Source organism: Salmo trutta, chromosome 40 (assembly GCF_901001165.1).
Source record: "Salmo trutta chromosome 40, fSalTru1.1, whole genome shotgun sequence".
NCBI classification, from domain to species: domain Eukaryota; kingdom Metazoa; phylum Chordata; class Actinopteri; order Salmoniformes; family Salmonidae; genus Salmo; species Salmo trutta.
In genome coordinates, this window is record NC_042996.1 from 20,771,339 (window position 1) to 20,799,031 (window position 27,693).

Below are 27,693 nucleotides of genomic sequence, written 5' to 3' on the forward strand. Positions count from 1 at the left end.
AACAAAACATACAGTCAATAATACAGTAGAACAAAAGAAAACAAAATATCTATATACAGTGAGTGCAAATGTGGTAAGATAAGGGAGTTAAGGCAATAAATAGGCCATGGTGGCGAAGTAATTACAATATAGCAATTAAACAATGGAATGGTAGATGTGCAGAAGATGAATGTGCAAGTAGAGATACTGGGGTGCAAAGGAGCAAGATAAATAAATAAATACAGTATGGGGATGAGGTAGGTAGATCGATAAGCTGTTTACAGGTGCAGTGATCTGTGAGCTGCTCTGACAGCTGGTGCTTAAAACTAGTGAGGGAGATATGAGGCTCCAGCTTCAGAGATTTTTGCAGTTCGTTCCAGTCATTGGCAGCAGAGAACTGGAAGGAAAGATGACCAAAGGAGGAATTGGCTTCGGGGGTGACCAGTGAGATATACCTGCTGGAGCGCGTGCTACGAGTGGGTGCTGCTATGGTGACCAGTGAGCTGAGATAAGGTGGGGCTTTACCTAGCAGAGACTTATAGATAACCTGTAGCCAGTGGGTTTGGCGATGAGTATGAAGCGAGGGCCAACCAACAAGAGCGTACAGGTCGCAATGGTGGGTAGTGTATGGGGCTTTGGTGACAAAACGGATGGCACTGGGATAGACTGCATCCAGTTTGTTGAGTAGAGTGTTGGAGGCTATTTTATAGATGACATCACCGAAGTCGAGGATTGGTAGGATGGTCAGTTTTACGAGGGTATGTTTGGCAGTATGAGTGAAGGATGCTTTGTTGCGATATAGGAAGCCGTTTCTAGATTTAATTCTGGATTGGAGATGCTTAATGTGAGTCTGGAAGGAGAGTTTACAATCTAACCAGACACCTAGGTATTTGTAGTTGTCCACGTAAGTCAGAGCCGTCCAGAGTAGTGATGCTGGACGGGCGAGCAGTGATCGATTGAATAGCATGCATTTAGTTTTACTTGCGTTTAAGAGCAGTTGGAGGCCACGGGAGGAGAGTTGTATAGCATTAAAGCTCATCTGGAGGTTAGTTAACACAGTGTCCAAAGAGGGGCCAGAAGTATACAGAATGGTGTCGTCTGCATAGAGGTGGATCAGAAAATCACCAGCAGCAAGAGCAACATCATTGATGTATACAGAGAAGAGAGTCGGCCCGAGAATTGAACCCTGTGGCACCCCCATAGAGACTGCCAGAGGTCCGGACAAAAGGCCCTCTGGTTTGACACACTGAACTCTATCAGAGAAGCAGGCAATCATTTGAGAAACCAAGGCTGTCGAGTCTGCCAATAAGAATGTGGTGATTGACAGAGTCGAAAGCCTTGGCCAGGTCAATGAATACGGCTGCACAGTAATGTCTTTTATCGATGGTGGTTATGATGTTGTATAGGACCTTGAGCGTGGCTGAGGTGCACCCATGACCAGCTCTGAAACCAGATTGCATAGCGGAGAAGGTACGGTGGGATTTGAAATGGTTGGTAATCTGTTTGTTAACTTGGCTTTCGAAGACCTTAGAAAGACAGGGTAGGATAGATATAGGTCTGTAGCAGTTTGGGTCTAGAGTGTCACCCCCTTTGAAAAGGGGGATGACCGCGGCAGCTTTCCAATCTTTGGGAATTTCAGACGATATGAAAGAGAGGTTGAACAGGCTAGTAATAGGGGTTGCAACAATTTCGGCAGATAAGTTTAGAAAGAGAGGGTCCAGATTATCTAGCCCGGCTGATTTGTAGGGGTCCAGATTTTGCAGCTCTTTCAAAACATCAGCTATCTGGATTTGGGTGAAGGAAAAATGGTGGGGGCTTTGGCGGATTGCTGTGGAGGGTGCTGGGCAGTTGACCGGGGTAGGGGTAGCCAGGTGGAAAGCATGGCCAGCCGTAGAGAAATGCTTATTGAAATTCTCAATTATAGTGGATTTATCGGTGGTAACAGTGTTTCCTAGCCTCAGAGCAGTGGGCAGCTGGGAGGAGGTGCTCTTATTCTGTGTCCCAAAACTTTTTTGAGTTAGTACTACAGGATGCAAATTTTTGTTTAAAAATGCTAGCCTTAGCTTTCCTAACTGCCTGTGTATATTGGTTCCTAACCTGAAAAGTTGCATATCACGGAGGCTGTTCGATGCTAATGCAGAACGCCACAGGATGTTTTTGTGTTGGTCAAGGGCAGACAGGTCTGGAGTGAATCAAGGACTATATCTATTCCTAGTTCTACATTTTTTGAATGAGGCATGCTTATTTAAGATGGTGAGGAAGGCACCTTTAAAGAATAGCCAGGCATCATCTACTGACGGGATGAGGTCAATGTCATTCCAGGATACCCCGGCCAGGTCGATTAGAAAGGCCTGCTCGCAGAAGTGTTTTAGGGAGCGTTTGACAGTGATGAGGGGTGGTCGTTTGGTCGCAGACCCATTACGGATGCAGGCAATGAGGCAGTGATCGCTGAGATCTTGATTGAAAACAGCAGAGGTGTATTTGGAGGGCGAGTTAGTGAGGATGACATCTATGAAGGTGCCCGTGTTTACGGATTTGGGGTTGTACCTGGTAGGTTCATTTATAATTTGTGTGAGATTGAGGGCATCAAGTTTAGAATGTAGGATGGACGGGGTGTTAAGCATGTCTCAGTTTAGGTCACCTAGTAGCACGAGCTCAGAAGATAGATGGGGGGCAATCAATTCACATATGGTATCGAGGGCACAGCTGGGGGCAGAGGGAGGTCTATAGCAAGCGGCAACAGTGAGAGACTAATTTCTGGAAAGGTGAATTTTTTTAATTAGAAGCTCGAATTGTTTGGGTACAGACTTGGATAGTAATACAGAGATCTGCAGGCTTTAAGATCATAGGGCCAGGAGTATTTCATGACCGTGTGACCTGATCGAGAAAAATGCTGTATAATTTGGGCCTGGAGTTTTTCCTGGTCAGGTTATAGTACATGGTGAGGAAAAACTCCTGGTCCCTGCTTATCTCAGTCATTTCAATGTTAAGCCATGGAGTGACAGCTGTCCTCTGCCTCCTGAGGTGGCGTAGCCCTGTGCAACATATGTTAAGGGTCATGAACAGTCAAAACCATATTTTTCATGAAATTAGAGGATATTTGGATGAAACCAGAACAAAGTATGATGACCAAAGTATGAAAAATGACTGTTGATGCTACATTGATAAAGTTTGATCATAAAGTTACTGGTCCCCTCCCCCATGTCAAACATTTGAATTCATTATTAAGGAAATAGACATTATCCTAACTCTCATTTTAATACGCCAATGGAAACATGATATTCTCTCACCGAATTTAAATAAGTACCTGGTCTCTTACAGTGTAAAAAGTAATTGACTAACTCATTAAAGCAATTGAGTAGTGGTTACTCAAACATCTCCAACTGCCTGTAGAACTCAAATCATATAAGTGGCACTCACTCAGATGTCAATCAGATGTTCTTATTACTTAATGTTTTTGAGTATTCTCAACAAATATTAGGTTATTGAGTAAATCTAACTTTATTTATCTGAGTTCTGCTAATCTAAAATTGAGTTTTTACAAGTTAGGATTATTTAATATTTTAAAGTCAATCTTACATTTATTAAATAAGTAGTTCTTACTTGATTCTATTATGTTTGACGTCTTTACTTAAAAGAATAAAGTACAGTCGTGGCCAAAAGTTTTGAGAATGACACAAATATACATTTTCACAAAGTCTGCTGCCTCAGTTTGTATGATGGCAATTTGCATATACTCCAGAATGTTATGAAGAGTGATCAGATGAATTGTAATTAATTGCAAAGTCCCTCTTTACCATACAAATGAACTGAATCCCCCAAAAACATTTCCACTGCATTTCAGCCCTGCCACAAAAGGACCAGCTGACATCATGTCAATGATTATCTCGTTAACACAGGTGTGAGTGTTGACGAGGACAGGCTGGAGATCCCTCTGTCATGCTGATTGAGTTTGAAAAACAGACTGGAAGCTTCAAAAGGAGGGTGGTGCTTGGAATCATTGTTTTTCCTCTGTCAGCCATGGTTACCTGCAAGGAAACACGTGCCGTCATCATTGCTTTGCACAAAAAGGGCTTCACAGGCAAAGATATTGCTGCCAGTAAGATTGCACCTAAATCAACCATTTATCGGATCATCAAGAACTTCAAGGAGAGCGGTTCAATTGTTGTGAAGAAGGCTTCAGGGCCCCCAAGAAAGTCCAGCAAGTGCCAGGACCGTCTCCTAAAGTTGATTCAGCTGCGGGATCGGGGCACCACCAGTACAGAGCTTGCTCAGGAATGGCAGCAGGCAGGTTTGAGTGCATCTGCACACACAGTGAGGCGAAGACTTTTGGAGGATGGACTGGTGTCAAGAAGGGCAGCAAAGAAGCCACATCTCTCCAGGAAAAACATCAGGGACACACTTATATTCTGCAAAAGGTAAAGGGATTGGACTGCAGAGAACTGCGGTAAAGTAATTTTCTCTGATGAATACCCTTTCCGATTGTTTGGGCATCCGGAAAAAAGCTTGTCCAGAGAAGACAAGGTGAGCGCTACCATCCATTCTGTGTCATGCCAACAGTAAAGCACCCTGAGACCATTCATGTGTGGGGTTGCTTCTCAGCCAAGGGAGTGGGCTCACTCACAATTTTGCCTAAGAACACAGCCATGAATAAAGAATGGTACCAACACATCCTCCGAGAGCAACTTCTCCCAACCATCCAGGAACAGTTTGGTGATGAACAATGCCTTTTCCAGCATGATGGAGCACCTTGCCATAAGGCAAAAGTGATAACTAAGTGGCTCGGGGAACAAAACATCGATATTTTGGGTCCATGGCCAGGAAACTCCCCAGACCTTAATCCCATTGAGAACTTGTGGTCAATCCTCAAGAGGCGGGTGGACAAACAAAAACCCACAAATTCTGACAATCTCCAAGCATTGATTATACAAGAATGGGCTGCCATCAGTCAAGATGTGGCCCAGAAGTTAATTGACAGCATGCCAGGGCGGATTGCATAGGTCTTGAAAAAGAAGGGTCAACACTGCAAATATTGACTCTTTGCATCAACTTCTTGTAATTGTCAATAAAAGCCTTTGACACTTATGAAATGCTTGTAATTATACTTCAGTATTCCATAGCAACATCTGACAAAAATATCTAAAGACACTGAAGCAGCAAACTTTGTGAAAATTCATATTTGTGTCATTCTCAATTCTTTGGCCACGACTGTAGTAGTCAGACACATGGATATTTGAGGAAAAAACACTTGATTTATTTGTGTTGTGCTGATATAAAATTATTACGTTTTTGCAAGTTATTAACACTTAAAGATGCGCTATGCAGAAATGCTCTGCCATTTCCTGGTTGCTAAAATTATAATAGTATGCCTAATTTTAGTTTATGTGACAAAACAAGCAAGTATAGTGTAGAGAATCATTGTACCATCTAAACCGCTGTGAAATATCTTCTCTACGGTATAACCAGAAATATTGTATTTTCAGCTATTGGAAGCTGCTGTACAAAACCGAAAGTTAAAGATGCAAAAATGAAACTTGAAAACGGGAATATTAGAAAAAGTGCACATAGAACAGATCTACCGCTTCTTAGACTTGCATTCAATGAGAATCTATAGATGAGATCTATAACTCATATTTCTGTGAATTTTGTCTGGCGCCCAAAAAGTTACATAATTCCTTTTTTAATAGTGCTAGGTGAATCTGTTTTTAGAGGACTGTGGGTAGTTCAACATTTTTAGACTTTATAATACTTTTACACAATGGTATATGCATGTGTCGTGTCTTTGGCTATGCCGGATTAAGTGATATGACATGCTAACTTATAAAATTATTTCTCTGTAATTGATATTACCTGATTAAGCTAATCATGTAAATGAAATTAACTAGAAAGTCGGGGCACCACAGAAGAACGTTTATAGAGCTGTTATCCTCTGAATAAACTCTTAAAATACTTAGTAATATTTTACATCGATAGCAGTCAATCTTAACCCGTATGTTGTTTCAGTCTCATCATGAAAGTTGTAATTCTTGGTTATCTGCACGAACCCAGTCTTTACTAAAATCATCCATACATCAATTGTCTTAAAATCATTTATTTACTACACTAAGTAATTAACAGAAAACATACAAACAGTAATTATCGTCACACAGGATTGGTAGGGGAATCTGCCCTACTGGCTAACAAGCATGGCTGGTCTGTTAGACAATGGGTCATAAAACGGTAAGCTGAGAAGTTACACAGAGTTCATTAATATTAACAATTGAAGGCTCACTCATTCGGGAACAATTGTAATATCAATATATATTTACGCTCATGTGTCGTCGGGATTCGTGTTGGAGAGTTTTGTTCTGATGGAGAGTTTGTCAGCGTTCTCTCTCTCTCTCTCTCGGTTAGAATGGATCTGTCAGAGCGACATTCATGAATGTCGTCATAGAATGGATGTGGTTGGTCTTCGCGTTCGATGATATAATTTACTTAGCTGCAGACTAATAATTAATATCAAAGACTTGTTCTTATTCTGTCGGTCTCGATAGTAAAAGTTAACCACGTGGTATAGTTCACTTTCAGTAGAGTACTTGGCTGGTCAAACCTCTGGGCCAAACTCACGATGGAGTGTAGGCCTGGTCTGTAGAAATGTAAATCAGGGGGTCTTTTATAGTACCCAGAGAACAGGCTTGTCAAATGACGCCTGGTCCTGTATGTGTCCCTGGGGGCGTGCCTATGACTGAGCTAGACTTGGTTACAGAAATATAATTCTATCACATTAACATCAGTACATAGCATCTCAATCTATTACAAATAGCTTTATCCTTAATAATACATTGTATACACCCATGTGGATTCAGTCTCATCGCTGAGGCTATCCTGTAGACCGTTTTAGGGTAATATGGCTATATTGTCTCTTCTGAGTATCACAAAATTGTACCAAGCGGATCAGTTCGTAGCTGGAGTCTTCATCAATCTTCCATATCTTCTCCAGAACACACATGTCGCTAGGTTCTCCAATTCTATGAGTTGGAAGAATTTCCTTTGTCTCTCTATGAAACATGTTGTAGTAGATTCTCCTCTTGGAATTTTTACAACCCTGGGTTGGGGGGGAAGGTAGGTTGGGTGATGGTACAAAGGGGAGGGGGTCAACTGTCCTTCCTGTACCCAAAGAGGCCAACGTCATGACACATGTTTGAAGAAAGAAAAGTATAATTATAAAATATTAAGCAGTTTGTTGTGCTATGAGGTGTAATTGATTATGATAAATGGTTATCAAAACTGTCAAGTAAATTGACATTCAATAATGAGACAAGCCATTTCTACCATCAAACAGGTGACGTGGGGATGGATAACTGGCTCAAAGGATGTGTGTGGAGGTGAAGGAAGCATGGAGAGGTAAGCGATAGCAAGCAATGCAGTGGATGAAGGTGCAGCAAGGGTGTGGTGAACGGCTAGATGTGGTTATGGACAGCAAGGAAGAAGAAGAGCCGAGTGTAGTGGAAAGATGTGTGTTGAGGAAGAATGGCGCCAGACATGATAAAGAAGAATCGGAGTGAAATGTTTTGAGAAAGTGGACCCTTGCCCTTTGGCGGATACATTTGTGGTTTCTGGTGGTTGGTGGGTGAGAAAGGGTGCAGTAGAATCAGTGAAGGTAACTTGAAGTGGACTTGGGATATTTGTTTGTGTTTCTTCTGACCAGAGGGAGCAGGTGCTTGCTTTGCTCTTGGGAAGAGAGCACCATTGAAAGGAGTGATTTCTGGGGTAGCGTGGAGGTAGAACAATTGAAGTTGAAAATTCCTGGTGTTTGTGACGCCCGCCGTTTGTTGCGACGCAGACCTGGTGGGGAGTGTGATGAAACAGAGGAGTCACTGTCAGTCCTTTTGAGTTTTGAGTCTTTACCCGGCAAAGTCTTACTAGGATATTTCAGGTATCCTGTTAGAGCTTTGGTACAGAATCCACTGCGCTGTTTCAGGTGCAACGTTTATGGTCATGTTGCAGCAGTGTGTAGGAGGGAGATTCCAAGATGTGGGAAGTGTGAGAAAGTCATGGAACAGAATTCCCAATCTGGCCCACATACCATCATGACCACCTAATCATCCCCAGCTTTCAATTAGCAAATCTATCCCCTTTACTCTCCCCTGTTACTATTCCCCAGGTCGTTGCTGTAAATTATGTGTTCTCAGTCAACTTAACTGGTAAAATAACATTTAAAAAAATTATAAAAAACTGAGGATTGTATAGTTTTGGTGGTTAAAGTTGTGCGTGTCAACTGTAGGGGTGCTCATGTTTCTGGGGATCGGAAGAGTCCGGTGCGAGAGAGGCAGGTGGAGGTGGGCAGGGTCAGAGTAGTGCATACGGTGTCGTATGCTGAGGCAGTGAAGAAAGTAGAGGAAGATGGGTCAAGGGTGTGTAGTAGATTTGTGCAAGCACAGAGGGATAGGGCAATGAGTGATTCATGCTTCAGTAAGGTTGGCTTTTTAGCGTTCATAGCAATGGTTATCAACTGAACCACAGAAATGGAACGTAAATCACAGAGCATAGATGTTGTGGTGGCAGCTGCGGAGACATATTTGGGCATACGAGATTTGACTTCAGAAGAGTTCCAGGGTGTGTTGAGTGGTGGTGTCCCGTCCTCCCAGACCATTGGCATGGTGCAGGAACAGATAGGGTCAAAGCAGTGGAATGGGGTAGTGGGTTTTTAATGAGTGTATGTAGCAGCTGCAGAGAAGTACCTGGGTGTACGAGATTTTACTGCAGAAGAGTTAATGGTGTGGTAATTTTAATTTTTATGAAATAGTTGTATTAAGGTGTAGGGTTAGTTAGTGGGGCAATTTTTTCATTTTAGGAACAGGAATAATTAAGGGAATTTAATGTAGGCAGGCCGTGACTGACACTTCAGTACGGAAGAAGACGAAGAAGAGGAAGAAGAAGGTCATCTGCACCACTCTTAATGACAAAGGCTAATGCAGTATCCTGTAATGCTTACAGCTTACTGGAATGAGTACTGTGCTCAACAATGCTTGCTACGGTGGGTTCAAATGACAAGTCTTGAAATACATAAAACAATGTTAAGCATTAAGACATGGCAACTGAACATTACTAATCAGAACTACTTACACTTGACAAAAATGTGCAATGAAGATTAATAATTGAAGTAGAAGGGACCTAACATTTTTATGTTTCCTACAACAAACATTCGTGTTCAAGTAACTTAATCATTATAGTTCAGAATCCATAATGCAATTTAGTGTGAAAAAGTTCATAAAACACAAAACAGTTAAGTGTTTAGAACTTACAAATATAACCATATGGGTGATGTCACTTTATTACTTTAAGTATTGACATACTTTGAGTTGGTTTACTCGAATGGCTATAGGCAGCAAGTTTCCACCAAAAAAATTGAGTTAACACAACTAATTAACTTTTACAGTATACTGATATGATTACCTGTTCAAGTGGCGCTTCATCTGAAATTCCCCAATGTTAAGGTGACTGGATAGTACATGGATATTCTGAACCAAATTGAATATAAAGGTCTCTGTATACACGTCTCCCAGTCCTCCATTCTGTATATACATATCTCGATATATGTCTCTGCTCTATTACATTTCTGAGAGCCCTTAGAGAAAGCCCTTGCTTGCGTCTATGAGATAATTACTTCAAGGAAGGGAGGAAGAAAGGATGCTGTTTTTAAGTATTCCAACAAGGTCTATGTCTCTGAATGTGGCCAGTCTCCTAGACAGTCCAATCTCTGACTGAAGTAAATCTGACGTTCCATAACCTCAGGTAACCTGCCGCAAAAACACAGACAATAACCTTACATAATCATAGCTGCATTTTCCCAAAGAAAAATACCCCCTCCTGCTCATTAGAAAGAACTTGTACATTTACTGGACGTACAAAGAGAAATGTCAGCCTAGGTTACGGCTCCTCCTTGTCAAGCCTGGCTGTCGAAGCAACAGAGAGGAGAACGAGTGAGGAATAGGAGATGTGTGGAATGGATGGATGACAATACAGGAGAAGTAAACGACATAAGGGGGAAATCGGTTGAAATAAATGTGTTTCTTCTCAAATCCGGAGGGATATATTTTTGGTGGCTGCTTTCTCACAGAGAAGCGTCGCTCCGTTTTATTGTTTGAGATTATGCAGAGTGGTATTTCAATGCCAAGGCTGATTAATATAATACACATTGGTTGTAACAATAAGGTTTCAAAATGAAACTGTCAAATAGAGGCAATGTTGTCTATCGGCTGAGACTTGGGCTTTTCTGACTGGTCTCATCTGGTTCTCTCCACTCTATATTGTGAGGAGGGTTTTGATGGTGAAGGAGGGCGGTCTGTCTGTATGTGTGTCTGTGTCTCCATGGTCTATTCTCTTTGACTTGGCCTTAGTTTCCCTCGGCTGTTGTTCTGTCCAGACCTGTCCCAGCAGGAGCGGTAGAGATACTCTCAATGATCGGCTATGAAAAGCCAACTGACATTTACTCCTGACAACTACTGTGACTATTATTATTTGACCATGCTGGTCATTTATGAACATTTGAACATCTTGGCCATGTTCTGTTATAATCTCCACCGGGCACAGCCAGAAGAGGCCTGGCCACCCCTCATAGCCTGGTTCCTCTCTTGGTTTCTTCCTAGGTTTTGGCCTTTCTAGGGAGATTTTCCTAGCCACCGTGCTTCTACACCTGCATTGCTTACTGTTTGGGATTTTAGGCTGGGTTTCTGTACAGCACTTTGATATATCAGCTGATGTAAGAAGGGCTATATAAATACATTTGATTTGATTTGATTCTGTTGCTGTAGCTTAAGGAGCCGCCGAGGAGCAGGCTGGCTATGTGAATGTTTCGTCTGCCCTCTTAAGAATTCAGATTTAGGGGTTGTAGCAAACAGAGCAGTTTCTTTCTTTGTTTTCACTGCTATTCCTATGTGACATGATATTCTACTGTAAGTCTCTGTGTTTGTGTTTTGGGGAGAAGACAATTCATGCATTAATCTATTATCATTTCAGGGCTATTGTTGCTAATGTAGAGGGATTTTTGAGGCTGTATCTTGCACGGGTAGCGGCTGAGGGGAGAAGGGCTCATAATAGTGGCCGGAACGGAGCAAATGGAATGGCATCAAACACCTGGAAACCATGTCTTTGATGTATTTGATACCATTCCACTCCAGTCATTAACACGAGCCCGTTCTCCCCAATTAAGGAGCCACCAACCTCCTGTGGTATCTAGACTAATTTAAGGACCTGGCTAGTGGCATGTGTGATCCATCCATCCTCCATCGAGCTCCAGTATCCTGTAGGTACCCGTTTGTTTGCAGTGAGCAGCCATCCTGCCATCCATTACCCACCCTGGTCGACCGTACACACAGGTTACAGTGTCCGTGTCTCCCTTATCTCCAGCAGCGAGAGCTTTAGGGCCCTGTTTTCACCAGGCCCTACTCAAGATAAAGCCTAAAATAGAGCCCTCCTGCTGACAGCACAGACGCTCTAGATAAGAGGGTTGTGTCCACAGCTACACATAGGTTGAGAGAGGAATAGGAAAATGTGCAATATTGCAAAGAAATGCTGCTACATAGAGAACGCATCGATATGGCCTCCCCCCTTTGACCTCGGTTCATTCAATGGCTGATAAGAAAATACCCCATTCAAAAAATAGCACTTGCACCTCAAGTGATGCCATTGATTTTTGTATTGACCCCAGTGCTTGAAGACACAGCCAATGTTGATCTTACCTTACATGGCCTATCTCTGGTAACATAATTACCCCTTACCTTGTACACAGCTAGAACCGTCCACTTAGCTCGTTTTAAGCCAACGCCAGATGGCAACTGAAGGAGTGCAGCATCTGAAAAAGGTTTTCCTCTGGCATGCAAACATAATCAATAGCTCCATGTCTTAGTAAATTAGATCATGTAGACAAGAAGCACTAGTCAGCAGAGTGGTCCTAAAGTAACCCCTTGCGTGGTTGGTCTACTCTATTAGTGCACGGCCAGGGGTAATTGAATTGGCCTGAACAAGCTTCAGGCCGTGCCCCCTTTCTCCCTGACAGCATATATTCAGCTTTGATTGCTTAATATACTCCTAAGCTATACCATCTTGACCGTTAAATCCTTTTGAGTCATCTTATTCAAATATGCATCAATTTCATGTTTAATGTAGTGGGGCGATGTATGGAACATTGGAACATCGCCAGAGTTCTGTGATGTCACGCCAGCTGAATAAATAAGACACACGTTCTATTTCTCTCTTGTTATTTTGAGTAAATAAACTAAAGTGGCAATAATCCGATGCAAGCTAATTATCCTTCTCCAAGCCAATCAATGGCGAAGCATATTATTCAGCAGCAAAGAGAAACAGAGAGAGAGAGAGAGAGAGAGAGAGGTCCCTTAATGTTAAAAATGGCACATCCCGGAGTAAAAAGAATAGACATTGCTGATGAAGTGATTCAGTGGCGGTGCCATCCTCTCAAATTGCTGCCCACTGATATTAAGTATTCAAAGCGTCTGAACTAATTAGGACACTATTAGCAGCCTCTTTCCACATCATTATATCATCACTTCTGTATCAGGGCCTGTGAGGTCAGAAACTCACTTTATCGTTTCCACCATTACTGAGTTTGTTCTATTGAAACACTCACATTTGCATATTTGTAAACCCCAGTGAGTGGAAAAAACGGCTTGATATTTTCGTAGCTTTAAAGTTTCACTTAATCTTTGACTCAGTCATATATTTCATTTTGTATGTGTGAATTTGTCTTAATTTCTTCTGGCATATAGGGTATGTTTTGTTTGTGCATCTTAGTGCTGGGTATGCACTGCTCAATGGCTTGTGTGTTTGGATGGAGTCAGGGATAGCTTGAGGGGAAATGAGCAAGTTAATATTTTCTTATGTAAAACATTTGAGGATTTTTTTTTAACCTTTGATAGTCAAGCATTGTTAGCCTGTTTGTCAGACTGTAGCATACAAGCTACAAATACATTGGAGCACAGCCATAATCATCGGTTTATTCAGATTTTGAAACGCTCTGGCCCTGATCTGGGCATAGACTCTGTACTCGAAGCACATAGCCACTCCAGAGACATTACAATGAAAACATAACTGGCATTTTCTGTGATTCTGCCTAAAAGTGTCACAATTTGCTCTTAAGGGAAGACAAAAACATCCAAAGGCCATAACACATGCTCCCAAACAGCGATGACCTATTTACTCAGCACGCAATCAAGGTAACCCAGGAAGAAAAAAGAGAAGTACTGTATTGCACAATGTTACCTAAGTATGTCATTAGTAGCAGTGCTTGTAGTGAACCATTTGCCCTTGTGTGAAATGAACCCTAGCTAAATGGTAGATAAATTATAGAACAGTGTTGGGTAATCTATGCAATGGCAATGGCAATGTTTCTCCCCTGTCTGCACTTCAAGAAAAAGTAGGCTAGGTAACCTGAATACCGTGCAGATATTTTTACTGACATACTGTAGAAATGATCACAGTATTCAAGTATCAAGTATTGTGTAATAATCATTGTCTGTTGCACTCACTGACCACTGAGTGTCTGGAAATGCCTTGGAAATGTGCATCGTCATGACTGTACTTTCTGTACTTCTGTACTTTCCCTTTCATGTGGGCAGAATGGTAGACTACCATGGTTTACTGACATTAAAGAAAAAAGTGAGTGAGTGAGTGAACTAAAAGTAAATTTGGTCACATTCCTGAAGTTGTTGATATCATGGCGGCAGGTGGTTAGAGCGTTAGGCACGTGAACCGAAAGGTTGCTAGATCAAATCCCCAAGGCAAAACTCTGTCGTTCTGCTCCTGAACAAGGCAGTTAACCCACTGTTCCTAGGCTGTCATTGTAAATAAGAATTTGTTCTTAACTGCCATGCCATCTATAACTATGACAGAAATGCTGGCTGAGGATGTCTTGCAGAATGGCAATTATGCTTCCTCTATAATCAATAAGATCCTCACAATCATTCCATTGCTGGTTCAGTTGATGGAAGCTGGGGAGAGAAAAATATTGCTTGCTCAATACAATAACATAAAAAGTTGTGTTTTTCTTTTGCCGTCGTGTCGCTGTGCAAAAACAGCCAATAGATGATCGAGCTTTAATTCCAAGTGACGTGGCCGGTCATGGGGAAGAGATGGAGAGCTGGGAGAAAAAGACAGGGGATGGCAGCTCGGTCGGAGGGAGTGAGACGCTAGCCCCGTCTCATTCTCCAGGGCACCATGGCTAACGTGAAGAGACTGCTGCCTCTAATATCTCCCACGAAAACCCGTGGAAGCCTAGGGGACTGCCAGGCCAGATGGGTTTGGACTTTGCTGCATCATCAGAACTTGTTTTGATTCATTGGATTAATTTATTATGCAATTTACTTAGTTGTTAGTTAGTTTGCCTCAATTCAGTGAATAGTGACAACTATAGCGCTTGAGATGTACACTTTTTGGACTAAAGCTATCACAAAATCAGTATAGTGACTAAGGCCCTGGGCCATCATCTCTGCTCTCAAAGCTGCCACGAAAGTGTGGTCCCTGCAGGAAGAAGGCTTATCGCATCTGGCAATTATGTCGCCACTTCTTCTACGAATCCAATGTGTCTCACTGTACTTCCTTCCATCCAACTTGCATGGCAGGTTGAGGGGTTGGCAAGGATCTAACACACAACCCCAATGGGCACAATCTGTAGGCTTTCGTGTGGCTTACTTACTATATGATGCCCTAGGAGTGGGCTGTGCCAGGCATGGAAGTAAAACAGAGCAGGATCACAAGACGATCAAGCCATGAATCCACTTATGAACCTTTAACATTTATAAGTGTTCTTCCGTGCTGGTTTCATACCTATCCACTAGTTCCTTAACTGCTTCCATAGCTATTCTCCTAACAGTCTTTAGATAGGAAACAAATAGCACTCACCATCATGCAGAGTTTCTTGCTGAACAAATTGCAAGCAATCAATGGCACATTACATATACAGTAGACAAGGACATTATGAGGTAGTCTATATCTTCCCAAACATAGGTAATGAAAGGTTTTTCTCCCGCATGTGTCTTTTCTCTCTTCTGCACGCCTTGGATAATGATCACCTCTTTGTGGATCTGCAGCCATCCATCCCAAGTAGCAGGTAATAGATTGAGTATGAAATCTGGTATGGATGAGAGTCTGTGGGTGCCGAGTGGGCGTTCAAATGGATTCTGCAGCTCGGCTGAAATAACACACTTTGTCAACCGGTAGCTTTGTCTTCACAGCTTTTACCACCGGCCCCTCGAACAGCAACTCTTTAAGATGTGACAGTGTGCCAGAACGTCTGCTGCGAGAGAGATTTTTATTGTCATGAGGTTTCTTCTCCCCTAAACTCCTTCATCCGAGAATGTCATACAAGTACGTTGATGCTTGTTACTGTGATGTTGTTCAGACAGATGAAAGCAGATTGAGAGATGTTGAAACAAAGGGAACCCAGGATGGGAGCTCATTCCTTCAATGAGAGCTGAAATTATCCATCGGGAACTTTGGTCCTAATCAGACATTTGTGTTCTTGAGGAGACATTGTGTTTTAAACAATCAGCGGCAGCTCATAGAGATAGATCCACGTCACTGTAGATCCACATGACACAGTTGTGTACTGGAGTATTCACCACAGGAGTATTCTCATCAACATGGTGCCCATGTTGTGATGCGAAACCTAAAAACATCTGGCGGTGAATTATGGATGGAAATGAAATGGATGCACTCGTCTTCCTCCCCATAGGAGCGTAGTAACTTAGTTTCCTATCACATAAAAACATGTTCTCCCATGCTGAAAGGTATTTTAGTATGTCATGTTCCGCAGCCATTACATTGAGTGGTGCACACATCTATTGTGATGAAGTTTCTCCCTCAGCGGGATTGTGAGTAATTACAATGTGTTTATCAGTTGGGATAACCTTTATTGCCAGCGAGCTGTGGAGCAATGGCGGAACGAAGCAGGGAGAGGAGATGGTGAATGCTGTTTTGAGCAGCCCAGAGGCACTCACCCACATTGTGCAAGGCTAAAACACTGGGCCAACGCACCTGTTTCACCAAATATGAAATATGAACCAGAGCCAACTGCCAAAGGACTTATTCCCAGCACAACTGACAAGGCCAACTCAGGTAGCAATTAGACAGAATCAGACTCTGGCTCACAGATCTAAAGCTAAGACGTGATGATAGTCTGTTTCCGATCACATATGGAAGCTGTATATCTTGGTTGAGTCAGCCTCAGAGATCTACAGTTTAGCAGGCTGCATATACCATTACATATTAAGGCTATACTTATTTGTTAGCTAGGCTTAATGGGCTCACAATATGCCCTCTCTGTTGACTTATGTAACCCAGTGAAAATGCTGGCTGAGCCCATTTAAATCACATGAAGTATTCATCATTTATCTACAGCACATATGAGGATTCCAGTCATGAGGTGAACAGTGTCTTAAGGCAACTGCTTGGCTTTGTTTGTTTGTTTCTGTTGAGTCTGGCACACACGTATTCAGATTATTCACTTGTTGTCGTGACTGTCAGTTCCATTTGGATTTATCCAGTTATTCCATATGGGTTCACCGGGTTGATATTGATGTCTCACCAAGCTGTATTGGCTGCAGCTGTCTGTCTCTATATAATATTCAAACAGGCTCTCCAGAATAAACGGCGATGGACCTTTCCCTCCTGTGTGTGGGCAGCTGAAGGAGAGGGAGCTGCAGTCGCCTGGACTGAAGTCGCCCATGCGTTAGCAGCCTTTAGTAAAGCTGCCCGCTGTGTCACAAACGCACTCTCATCATCACGCCAAGAGCCCAAGAGCCAAGCACCATCACCTCCCACCTCTCCGTCAACCCCCCACTTCCGTCAACCCTCCTTCCTCTGAGAATGATTAACCTTTTTCACTTTCATCTACATTACTATCATTGGTTGCCATGGTGCCCTAGGGGCAACCTAGCTGCTGGGCTCTTAGCTCCAGCAAATGTCTTGTTCATTTTGTTTTATCCGTCGTGTTTTTATGTGCAACAATTTTCCCGCAAGCTATTAGCTTTGGGAAATAATTAGATAGCGATCACATGGTGATCTGGGATCTGTTATTTTCAATAGCAGCAGTAAATTGATTATTAGATCGATTTGACTGCTAGCTAGCTTTACTGTCAGCTGCTAGCTGTAATGGAAGCCTGCTACACCGGGACGAGGAGAGCATTTAGCCTGGAGAACACCACGGGAGATTACTCGTGCTGGTTCAGCGCGGGGACTCGCTACTGAGGAGCTGCAGAGAGCCGACTCAACTCAGCGAGGATGGCGAGGCAGTGAAAAGATTTGCAAGGCAGAGCCTGGCTGCTTGCAAGTCATCGCAACCAACGCAGTTTGGACAGTGAAGGACGCTGGCTGACTAGTTCTGCAAGCTATTCCAAGGAGAGCAACCACTGTCATCGGACGGACAATTTAAATATGTTATTGATTTGGTCTTTGCATAGTTTAATTATTTTGGCCATGTGATGTTTACTACAATTCAGCTTTTAGCTGTGAATGTGTAACATGTTTGATATTTTTGAAGAGGACCACAATTGAAGTAAGTTGACATTCTTGTGTGTGTTATTCTCAAAAAACAATGAATGCATTGTATCCACATGTATGGTTGTATTGTGTTTTTAAATGATCAAATAAATCAATCAATCAATCAATCGATCAATCAATACACCACTCCCTCTCTCCCTCCCCGTCTTCCCCGCTGCCTCTCAAGGCCCTCATTCCCCTCATCCAAAGCCCCTGGAACACAACTCTCAAGTAATCGCTTCACATTAAATACAATTGTTCCCTCAGGATGACCTAAGGTGCTTCCCCCTTGGCCGTCCTGCAGTGAGGCGTCTGCTGACTCTGCAGCCCAGTCGCAGCGTAGCACAGTGGGTTAAAGCTCACTCCATTAGCCAGTCATGTAGAATCAACGGTAATGCAGCGTGGTGGGAATGCAAACCCTTAGCATCTGGAGCATGTCTGTAGTTGGGATGTGTATGTGTTGGTTGAGTGTGTGTGTGGGGGGATTTGTGTGTGTGTGTTGAGTGGGTGGGTATACATGTGTATTTGTTGCGTGTGTGTGGAGGCTGGATACATGTGTTTGTTGAGTGTGTGTATCAAAATCAAATAACATTTTATTGGTCACATGTTTAGTAGATGTTATTGCGGGTGTAGCGAAATGCTTGTGTTTCTAGCTCCAACAGTGCAGTAATATCTAACAATTTCACAACAATGCACACAAATCTAAAGTAAAGGAATTAAGAATATTTGGACGAGCAATGTTGAAGACATTACATTTTACGTCCTTTTTAGCAGACGCTCTTATCCAGAGCGGCTTACAGTAGAGTGCATACATTTTATTACATTTTTAAATACTGGCCCCTCGTGGGAATCAAACCCACAACCCTGGCGTTGCAAGCGCCATGCTCTACCAACTGAGCTACAGTGGGAGAGCAGCATAGACTAAGATACAGTAGAATAGGATAGAATACAGTATATACATATGAGATGAGTAATGCATAGACTAAGATACAGTAGAATAGAATACAGTATATAGATATGAGATGAGTAATACATAGACTAAGATACAGTAGAAGAGTATAGAATACAGTATATACATATGAGATGAGTAATGCATAGACAAAGATACAGTAGAATAGTAGAGAATACAGTATATACATATGAGATGAGTAATGCATAGACTGCATAGACTAAGATACAGTAGATACAGTAGAATAGTATAGAATACAGTATATACATATGAGATGAGTAATGCATAGACTAAGATACAGTAGAATAGGATAGAATACAGTATATACATACATACATATGAGATGAGTAATGCAAAATATGTAAACATTGTTAAAGTGACTAGTGTTCCATTATTAAAGTGGCCAGTGGTTTCGAGTCTATATTGGGCAGCAGCCTCTAATTTGCTAGTGATGGCTATTTAACAGTCTGATGGCCTTGTGATAGAAGCTGCTTTTCAGTCACTCGGTCCCAGCTTTGAAGCACCTGTACTGACCTCACCTTCTGGGTGATAGCGGTGTGAACAGGCAGTGGCGCGGGTGGATGTTGTCCTTGATTATGTTTTTGGCCTTCCTGTGACATCAGGTGCTGTAGGTGTCCTGGAGGGCAGGTAGTTTGCCCCTGGTGACGCGTTGGGAAGACCGCACCACCCTCTGGAGAGCCCTGTGGTTGCGTGCTGTTATACAGCCCGACAGGATGCTCTCAATTGTGCATCTGTAAAAGTTTGTTTTTTTCGGTGCCAATATAAATGTCTTCAGCATCCTGAGGTTGAAGAGGTGATGTTGCGCCTTCTTCACCACACTGTCTGTGTGGGTGGACCATTTCAGTTTGTCAGTGATGTGTAAGCCAAGGAACTTGAAGCTTTCCACCTTCTCCACTGCGGTCCAGTCGATGTGGATAAGGGGGTGCTCCTTCTGCTGTTTCTTGAAGTCCACGATCAGCTCCTTCATTTTGTTGACGTTGAGTGAAAGGTTATTTTCCTGGAACCACACTCCCAGGGCCCTCACCTCCCTGTAGGCTGTCTCGTCATTGTTGGTAATCAGGCCTACTGCTGTTGTTTCGTCTGTAAACTTGATGATTGAGTTGGAGGCGTGCATGGCCACATGGTCAGGGGTGAACAGGGAGTACAGAAGGGGGCTGAGCACACACCCTTGTGGAGGTGTTGTTTCCTACCTTCACCACCTGGGGGCAGCTCATCAGGAAGTCCATGACCCAGTTATACAGGGCGGGGTTCAGGCCCAGGGCCTCGAGCTTAATGATGAGCTTGGAGGGTACTATGGTGTTAAATGCTGAGCTATAGTCAATGAACAGCATTCTTACATAGGTATTCCTCTTGTCCAGATGGGTTAGGGCAGTTTTCAGTGCGATGGCGATTACATCGTCTGTGGATCTATTGGGGCGGTAAGCAAATTGAAGTGGGTCTAGGGTGACAGGTAAGGTAGAGGTGATACGATCCTTGAGTAGTCTCTCAAAGCACTTCACAATGACAGAAGTGAGTTGCTACGGGGCGATGGTCATTTAGTTCAGTTACCTTTGCTTTCTTCGGTACAGGAACAATGGTGACCATCTTGAAGCATGAGGGGACAGCAGACTGAGATAGGGAAAGATTGAATATGTCCGTAAACACTCCAGCCAGCTGGTCTGTGCATGCTCTGAGGACGCGGCTAGGGATGCCGTCTGCGATGGCATACTGCTCTGTCTAGTCCTGTATGTTGTGGTTGAGTGTATGGCAGATTTTAAGCACCTCTCCCCCTTCTTCCCCGCCCTCCAATCCTCCCTCTCTCCTCTCCTCGGACTGGAGTCTGTTATTGACATGTGAATAAAACTCCTTCAGAGAGGTCAGAGGGTTTTTCTTTTAACCAATTTGTTCCACAGTGTCAGCACCGAGGATAGTTTCGTCCTTCTAAATATCATCACTCACACCATGAGGTCAACGAGCCACCTCATGTCTCCTCCGTGCACGTCAACCCCAGCCCACGGCTCAAAATATCATCAGTAATGTACGTATCATTAGAGGTATTGTTTACAAGGAAGTGTCAATTTATATGGCCGCTGGGCTGCATGTGTCTATCTGTCTATATGTGTATCTGTCTAAGGAGAAACCAGATGACAGAGTAGTGGAGGTGTGAATCTCTCTTCCTGATTAATCTACTGTAGGTCTATGTCCCTGGCAAAGTCGGCTAGGCAATATTTCTGGGCTTGTTCTAACTCTGTCTTCAACACATTTCAGAATGCCATTTGGACTCTATGGGGGAAGTATTTTGGTAATCATTATTTTGGTGTATTTTATAATGGACATTAATAATATTTTTTATTTCTCTGATGGTGTGGGAAAGCAGAATATCTGGTTTATTGTTCAGTTCATTGTTTCATAGGAACTCCACTATTGGAAAATATCACATACTTTTCTTGTTTTCTTTGGACCTAGGTTATATGTTTACAGATTTCAGTGAAGTGTCATTAGGTAGATTTCTCCATCCCTTAAGGTTCTCTACAGAAGTCATGTGGGTCTGCAGTGGATGGTGAAGATTGGTGGCAAGGTTTTGCCTGCCCAGTCATGCCCCCTAGACTGGTACTCTGTGTCAGCCTGCATCCAGCCATGTCCGCATGCCTGCCACCTTCTCTCAGGCTATGTTCTTTCCTTAGAAGAACTCTCAACTCATAGCAACACAGTATTCCTCTGGAACTGGGGTGGATAGTAATTGCTCTTATTTGTTAATCTGATTTGGTAATAATTTTAATTGCTATCACTATGGTGATAAAACATTATGGCCTGCCTGTGTGGGTTAATTCTTCTCCCGATCCTCCCTTGCCAGACATGGCTGCCTCCCGCTCATGACAAGACTAAAAATGTATGTTCAATGTTGGTTTCCCCTTAGCGTTGACTCCAGTGTAAATTATTAATCCATCTCGGTGGTTCATTTCCAAGCACCATATTTGTGGTGGAAGAAAAATGGAAACAAACTGCAAGATAAGAAAGAATATAAACGGTGGGAGGACAGAAAGAGAGATAGAGGGAGGGAAAGAGGGGGAAAAATACACTGTAAAACCTTACCTGTTATTTTTACAGTATCTTACAAGTAGCTAGTTGCCTGTAAATTACCGGGGAAAAAAGTGCAGTATGTTACTGTACCATATGTTACTGTTACTGCAATCTTTTTTATAGTTGTTTTTATGGTAACATGCAGGCAACTGGCTGGCAGTGACTACAAGGCAAAACAGACCAAAGGACATGGCAACTACTCAACCATTAAAGGTTTGAGACTTGACACCACTCCAGTCTGTCCCATATACACATTTAATTGTTGGGGCACTCCTACCAGATATCAGTGAAATTGGTACAACACTCTCACTAATGGGTGGCACAAATGTAGCAGCTTACAAGGCACGCCTCAAAATATGTTCATGAGCCAGAAACAACAATACTACTGCTAGTGGTACAACCACTAGTGGTCAAAATGTTTTGGCACTCCAAAAATACGGTACAACACTGTATTCAGTGGGGTGGAATTACTGTACCATTAGAAATACAGCAATTATTTCCCTGCCCACAACATTTTCCCACAACGCACCATCATTTACAGTATGCTGCTGTATAATTTTCAAAGTATTTCACTGTTGATAAATGTCCACATTTACATATAAATCACAGTTTTTCATTACAGTGTAATATTCTGTGTGATTAAATGTGTAAATCATATACATGTTGCACACACCTTGTTTGTTTGGTTAATTTCAGACCATGATGTCTTTCAATCCTATCATTCAGAATTGTTTAAAAAAGTAGCTAGGTTCCAGTCCCATAATTCTGTGTGGTTACAGGAATGTACTGTTAAAGCAAAGTTTCTTTGGAATTTATGGTATAATTTACGGTTTATGCCTAAAATCACACACAATGCATTGCAATTTACGGTAATTTACTGTACATAATTAATATGGTACTTTACTGTTAGTTGTATTGTCTAATACTGTCCAAACAACAAGAAAGTTTTACAGTGTAGAAAGAGAGAAATGGGGTAGAGAAAGAGAGGACAGGGTCATCTGGGCTGTGAATCAGGCATGAAGAAATAAAGGGAAATCAGAGGAGAGCTAATGCTAATTTTATCTAGGATAGAGACAACAAGACAGCGAGAGAGATGGAGGGAGGGAGAGAGGATGCTGACCTGACTTCTGAGCTATTATCGCCATGCTCCACTTCAAGTAAGGCATTGTTGCGTTCAGCTCAGGTTGGCTCAGGAAGTGGCCAGGATCCATCCCCCTCTCTCTCTTCTCTTCTCTTCTCTTCTCTTCTCTTCTCTTCTCTTCTCTTCTCTTCTCTTCTCTTCTCTTCTCTTCTCTTCTCTTCTCTTCTCTTCTCTTCTCTTCTCTTCTCTCTCTTCTCTTCTGTTCTCTCTCTTTCTCTCCCTTTCTCTTTCTCTCCCTCTTGCTCTCTCCCCTCTCTCTTTCTCTCTCTCTACCCCTCTCTCTCCCCACTGTCTAACTCTTTCTCTATCTCTCTCTCTCTCTCTCTCCCTCCCTGGGCCTATGCTGCTGTGCTCATGGAGGGAAATGTTATATTTAGCTGACCAGTATTTTATTTGTTCGTTGGAAGTAACAGTGCCCTTTGGAAGGCAGCCAGAATTCTGCAGCTCGTTCCTTTCCAGCACACAGGCAGCATAAACAAGTCCAATGCCACAGTGCACCAACTCTGGGCTGGCTGGCGACCGATCGCCTCAATCCCCTCATGCAAAAGACGGGAGAAGTGATTTAACGTGACACTGACAGAAATTGCATGAAGAAATACAAAATACGATTTTTTTTCTCAGCGTATGCACTGTCGGGGAGAGAGGGATCAAGTGGCTTATCTGATGTTGTCTGATGATCACTGTTGGGTTGTGTGTCGTCCAATCTCACTTTCAATATCTGATTCATCACCTTGGCAACACATACTCTTCTAATATATGTGTATGAGTTATATTATGGACTGTGTTTGACAACGTCTGTCCTTGTGAAACAGTTTTTTGTAATATGTTTCTGTTCTGACTTATACACTACATACATCAAAAGTATGTGGACACCTGCTCTTCGAAAATCTCATTCCAAAATCATGGGCATTAATACGGAGTTGGCTCCCCCTTTGCTGCTATAACAGTTTCCACTCTTCTGAGAAGGCTTTGCGCTAGATGTTGGAACATTGCTGTGGAGACTTGCTTCTATTCAGCCACAAGAGCGTTAGTGAGCTCGGGCAATGATGTTGGGCGATTAGGCCTGGCTTGCAGTCGGCGTTCCAATTCATCCAAAGGTGTTTGATGGGGTTGAGGTCAGGGCTCTGTGCATGCCAGTCAAGTTCTTCCACACCGATCTCGACAAACCATTTCTGTATGGACCTCGCTTTGTGCACGGGGGCATTGTCATGCTGAAACAGGAAAAGCCCTTGCCCAAACTGTTGCCACAAAGTTGGAAGCACAGAATCGTCTAAAATGCCACTGTATGCTGTAGCGTTAAGATTTCCTTTCACTGGAACTAAGGGGCCTAGCCTGAACCATGAAACACCACCCTCAACCATCATTCCTCCTCCACCAAACTTTACAGTTGGCATTATGCAATGGGGAAGGTAGCATTCTCCTGGCATCCGCCAAACCCAGATTCTTCCGTTGGACTTCCAGATGGTGAAGCGTGATTCATCACTCCAGAGAACGCGTTTCCGCTGCTCCAGAGTCAACTGGTGGCGAGCTTTACATCACTTCAGCTGACGCTTGGCATTGCACCTGGTGATCTTAAGCTTGTGTGCAGCTGCTTGGCCATGGAAACCCATTTCATGAAGCTCCCGACGAACAGTTCTTGTGCTGACGTTGCTTCAAGAAGCAGTTTGGAACTCGGTAGGGAGTGTTGCAACCGAGGCCAGATGAGTAAGGACATTCTACTGCCAATGTTTGTCTATGGAGATTGCACGGCTGTGTGCTCGTGCTATACATCTGTCAGCAACGGGTGTGGCTGAAATAGCTGAATCCACTAATTTGAAGGGGTGTCCACATACACTACCGTTCAAAAGTTTGGGGTCACTTAGAAAAGTCCTTGTTTTTGAAAGAAAAGCACATTTTTTTGGACCATTGAAATAACATCAAATTGATTTGAAATACAGTGTAGACAGTGTTAATGTTGTAAATGACTATTGTAGATGGAAACGGCTGAAATGTAATGGAATATCTACATAGGCGTACAGAGGCCCATTATCAGCAACCATCGCTCCTGTGTTCCAATGGCACGCTGTGTTAGCTAATCCAAGTTTATCATTTTAAAAGGCTAATTGAACATTAGAAAACCCTTTTGCAATTATGTTAGCACAGCTAAAAACTGTTGTTCTGATTAAAGAAGCTTTAAAACTAGCCTTCTTTAGACTAGTTGAGTATCTGGAGCATCAGCATTTGTGGGTTTAATTAAAGGCTCAAAATGGCTAGAAATGGCTAGAAATAGAAATGAAGGCTATTTCATGTGAGAAATTGCCAAGCAACTGAAGATCTCGTACAACGCTGTGTACAGCGCCAACTGGCTCGAACCAGAATAGAATGAGGAGTGGGAGGCCCCAGTGCACAACTGAGCAAGAGGACAAGTACATTAGAGTGTTTAGTTTGAGAAACAGACGCCTCACAAGTCTTCAACTGGCAGCTTCATTAAATAGTACCCACAAAACACCAGTCTCAACGTTAACAGTGAAGAGGCGTCTCCGGGATGCCTAGGCAGAGTTGCTCTGTCCAGTGTCTGTGTTCTTTTGCCCATCTTAATCTTTTCTTTTTATCGGCCAGTCTGAGATATGGCTTTTTCTTTGCAACTCTGTCTAGAAGGCCAGCATCTTCACTGTTGACGTTGAGACTGGTGTTTTGTGGGTACTATTTAATGAAGCTGCCAGTTGAGGACGTGTGAGGCATCTGTTTCTCAAACTAGACACTCTAATGTAATTGTGCTCTTGCTCAGTTGTGCACAAGGGCCTCCCACTCCTCTTTCTATTCTGGTTAGAGCCAGTTTGCTCTGTTCTGTGAAGTGAGTAGTACACAGCGTTGTACGAGATCTTCAGTTGCTTGGCAATTTCTCGCATGAAATAGCCTTCATTTCTCAGAACAAGAATATACTGTTGAGTTTCAGAAGATAGTTACTTGTTTCTGGCCATTTTGAGCCTGTAATGGAACCCACAAATGCTGATGATCCAGATACTCAACTAGTCTAAAGAAGGCCAGTTTTATTGCTTCTTTAATCAGAACAACAGTTTTCAGCTGTGCTAACATAATTGCAAAAGGGTTTTCTAATGATCAATTAGCCTTATAAAATGATAAACATGGATTAGCTAACACAACGTGCCATTGGAACACAGGCGTGATGGTTGCAGATAATGGGCCTCTGTACGCCTATTTAGATATTCCATTAAAATAAGCCGTTTCCAGCTACAATAGTCATTTACAACATTAACAACGTCTACACTGTATTTCTGATCATTTTGATGTTATCTTAATGGACAAAAAAAAATTGCTTTTCTTTGAAAAACAAGGACATTTCTAAGTGACCCCAAACTTTTGAACGGTAGTGTACTTTTGTATGTATAGTGTATTTTCAGTCCGTATACCCTGGCACATAAACCAGATACATCCTTCCATCTGTCACGGGTCCACTTCCCGTGGGTCTAGTTAATAACACACTGGGTCTCTTTCATTATAGCGGAAACACAGAGTGCATCCTGGGTAAAATCCTGGGTAGCAAGTGATCCCTAAAGTCAGCGTCTTCTCCCTAAGGTAGTGTCTGACCTATGCAAAACCCAACATCTGACACCCCTCACACCACCTCAAATAAAAAGATAGAAAAAGACAGGTCAATCACGGACAAGGATCCTGAAGATGTCCTCTTTTTCTTATTTTCCTATGAGTCTGGTTATTGTTTTGTTTAATCTCTGATGTCTCCTCCTCATCCCGTAGCCTCACACTCAGCGAGGGCCATCATGCCTGGGGAAGGTTAATACGTTCGGACAAGGCAAAGAGGTGGATCCCCATTCCCAAACGTGACCACGTCGGTCGTATCGCTGAACCCCAGGCTTAGCATTAACATTCTGAGACACACACGCACGCACGCACGCACGCACGCACGCACGCACACACACACACACACACACACACACACACACACACACACACCAGCATGTTCAGCCTTATCAGTGCAATCTGCTGCTCTGATTCCTAATAAAATCCATACCACCGGGAAAAGAGATGCTGGTTGCATCCGATGCACTTTGCTGGTTTGGGTCCCAAAACTTCATCAGGCTGATTTCACTCATTTGACAATTCAATGATTCATTCCCATTTTCCTCCCTTCTTTGATGTGTCAAACAAGTGGAAAGAAACAGCAGACATGCTTAAAGGAGGTGCACTCATTATCTTCAGCTACTGTACTGTGTTTCCTATTGTCTTTATGGAAACCCAAGTAATGACCAACTGATTGAAATCGTACAGATGCAACACAGGTTTAATTTTCCTGACTCGCATTCAGATTCGACGAATCAAGAGCTGGTTTCTGGGTTTTATTGCTTTGTCAATGTGCTTTGTCTAACAGCGTGGTTTCTGTATAGCTAGTCCACATTTTGTTCTGTGTCTGGGATACTTTGTGTTCATAATGAGTGTAACCTATTATAAAAACATTTTCCCCTGAATTTGTTATTGTACATAATTGTCTGTTCCTGGAAAACCAATTTGTCCTTCTATTTTTTAAACCACTAACAATGCTTTTCAACAACAGCGACTGAAGGGACATTTTGTACTCTCCTAAATAGCTTCAACTGAAGTTCTTTAAGTCGTTGTCAGATCAGAGAATGTTATTCTCATCATGATGACAAATATGAACTTCAGCTTTTTCGTAGAGTTTTCTTCTCTTTCCGTTTCTCGGAAATGTGTTGACAACGGCCCTAAAGCAACAGGCCCCGTAGTTTGTGGCATAATATGTTCTCGCATGGAGAGAATTTCCACTCACAAACCTCAGGGCATGGGCCAGCACTAAAACAAGAGGAAGTAAAATAACATTACAGATGGATGTGAACGGCTCACAAACGCATACACGCATGTGCCTAGTCACGCTTGCCTATACAGTGCCTTCGGAAAGTAGTCAGACCCCCTTACGTTTTCCTAATTTTTTTACGTTACAGCCTTATTAAAAATGTATTAAATTATTTTTTCCCCCATC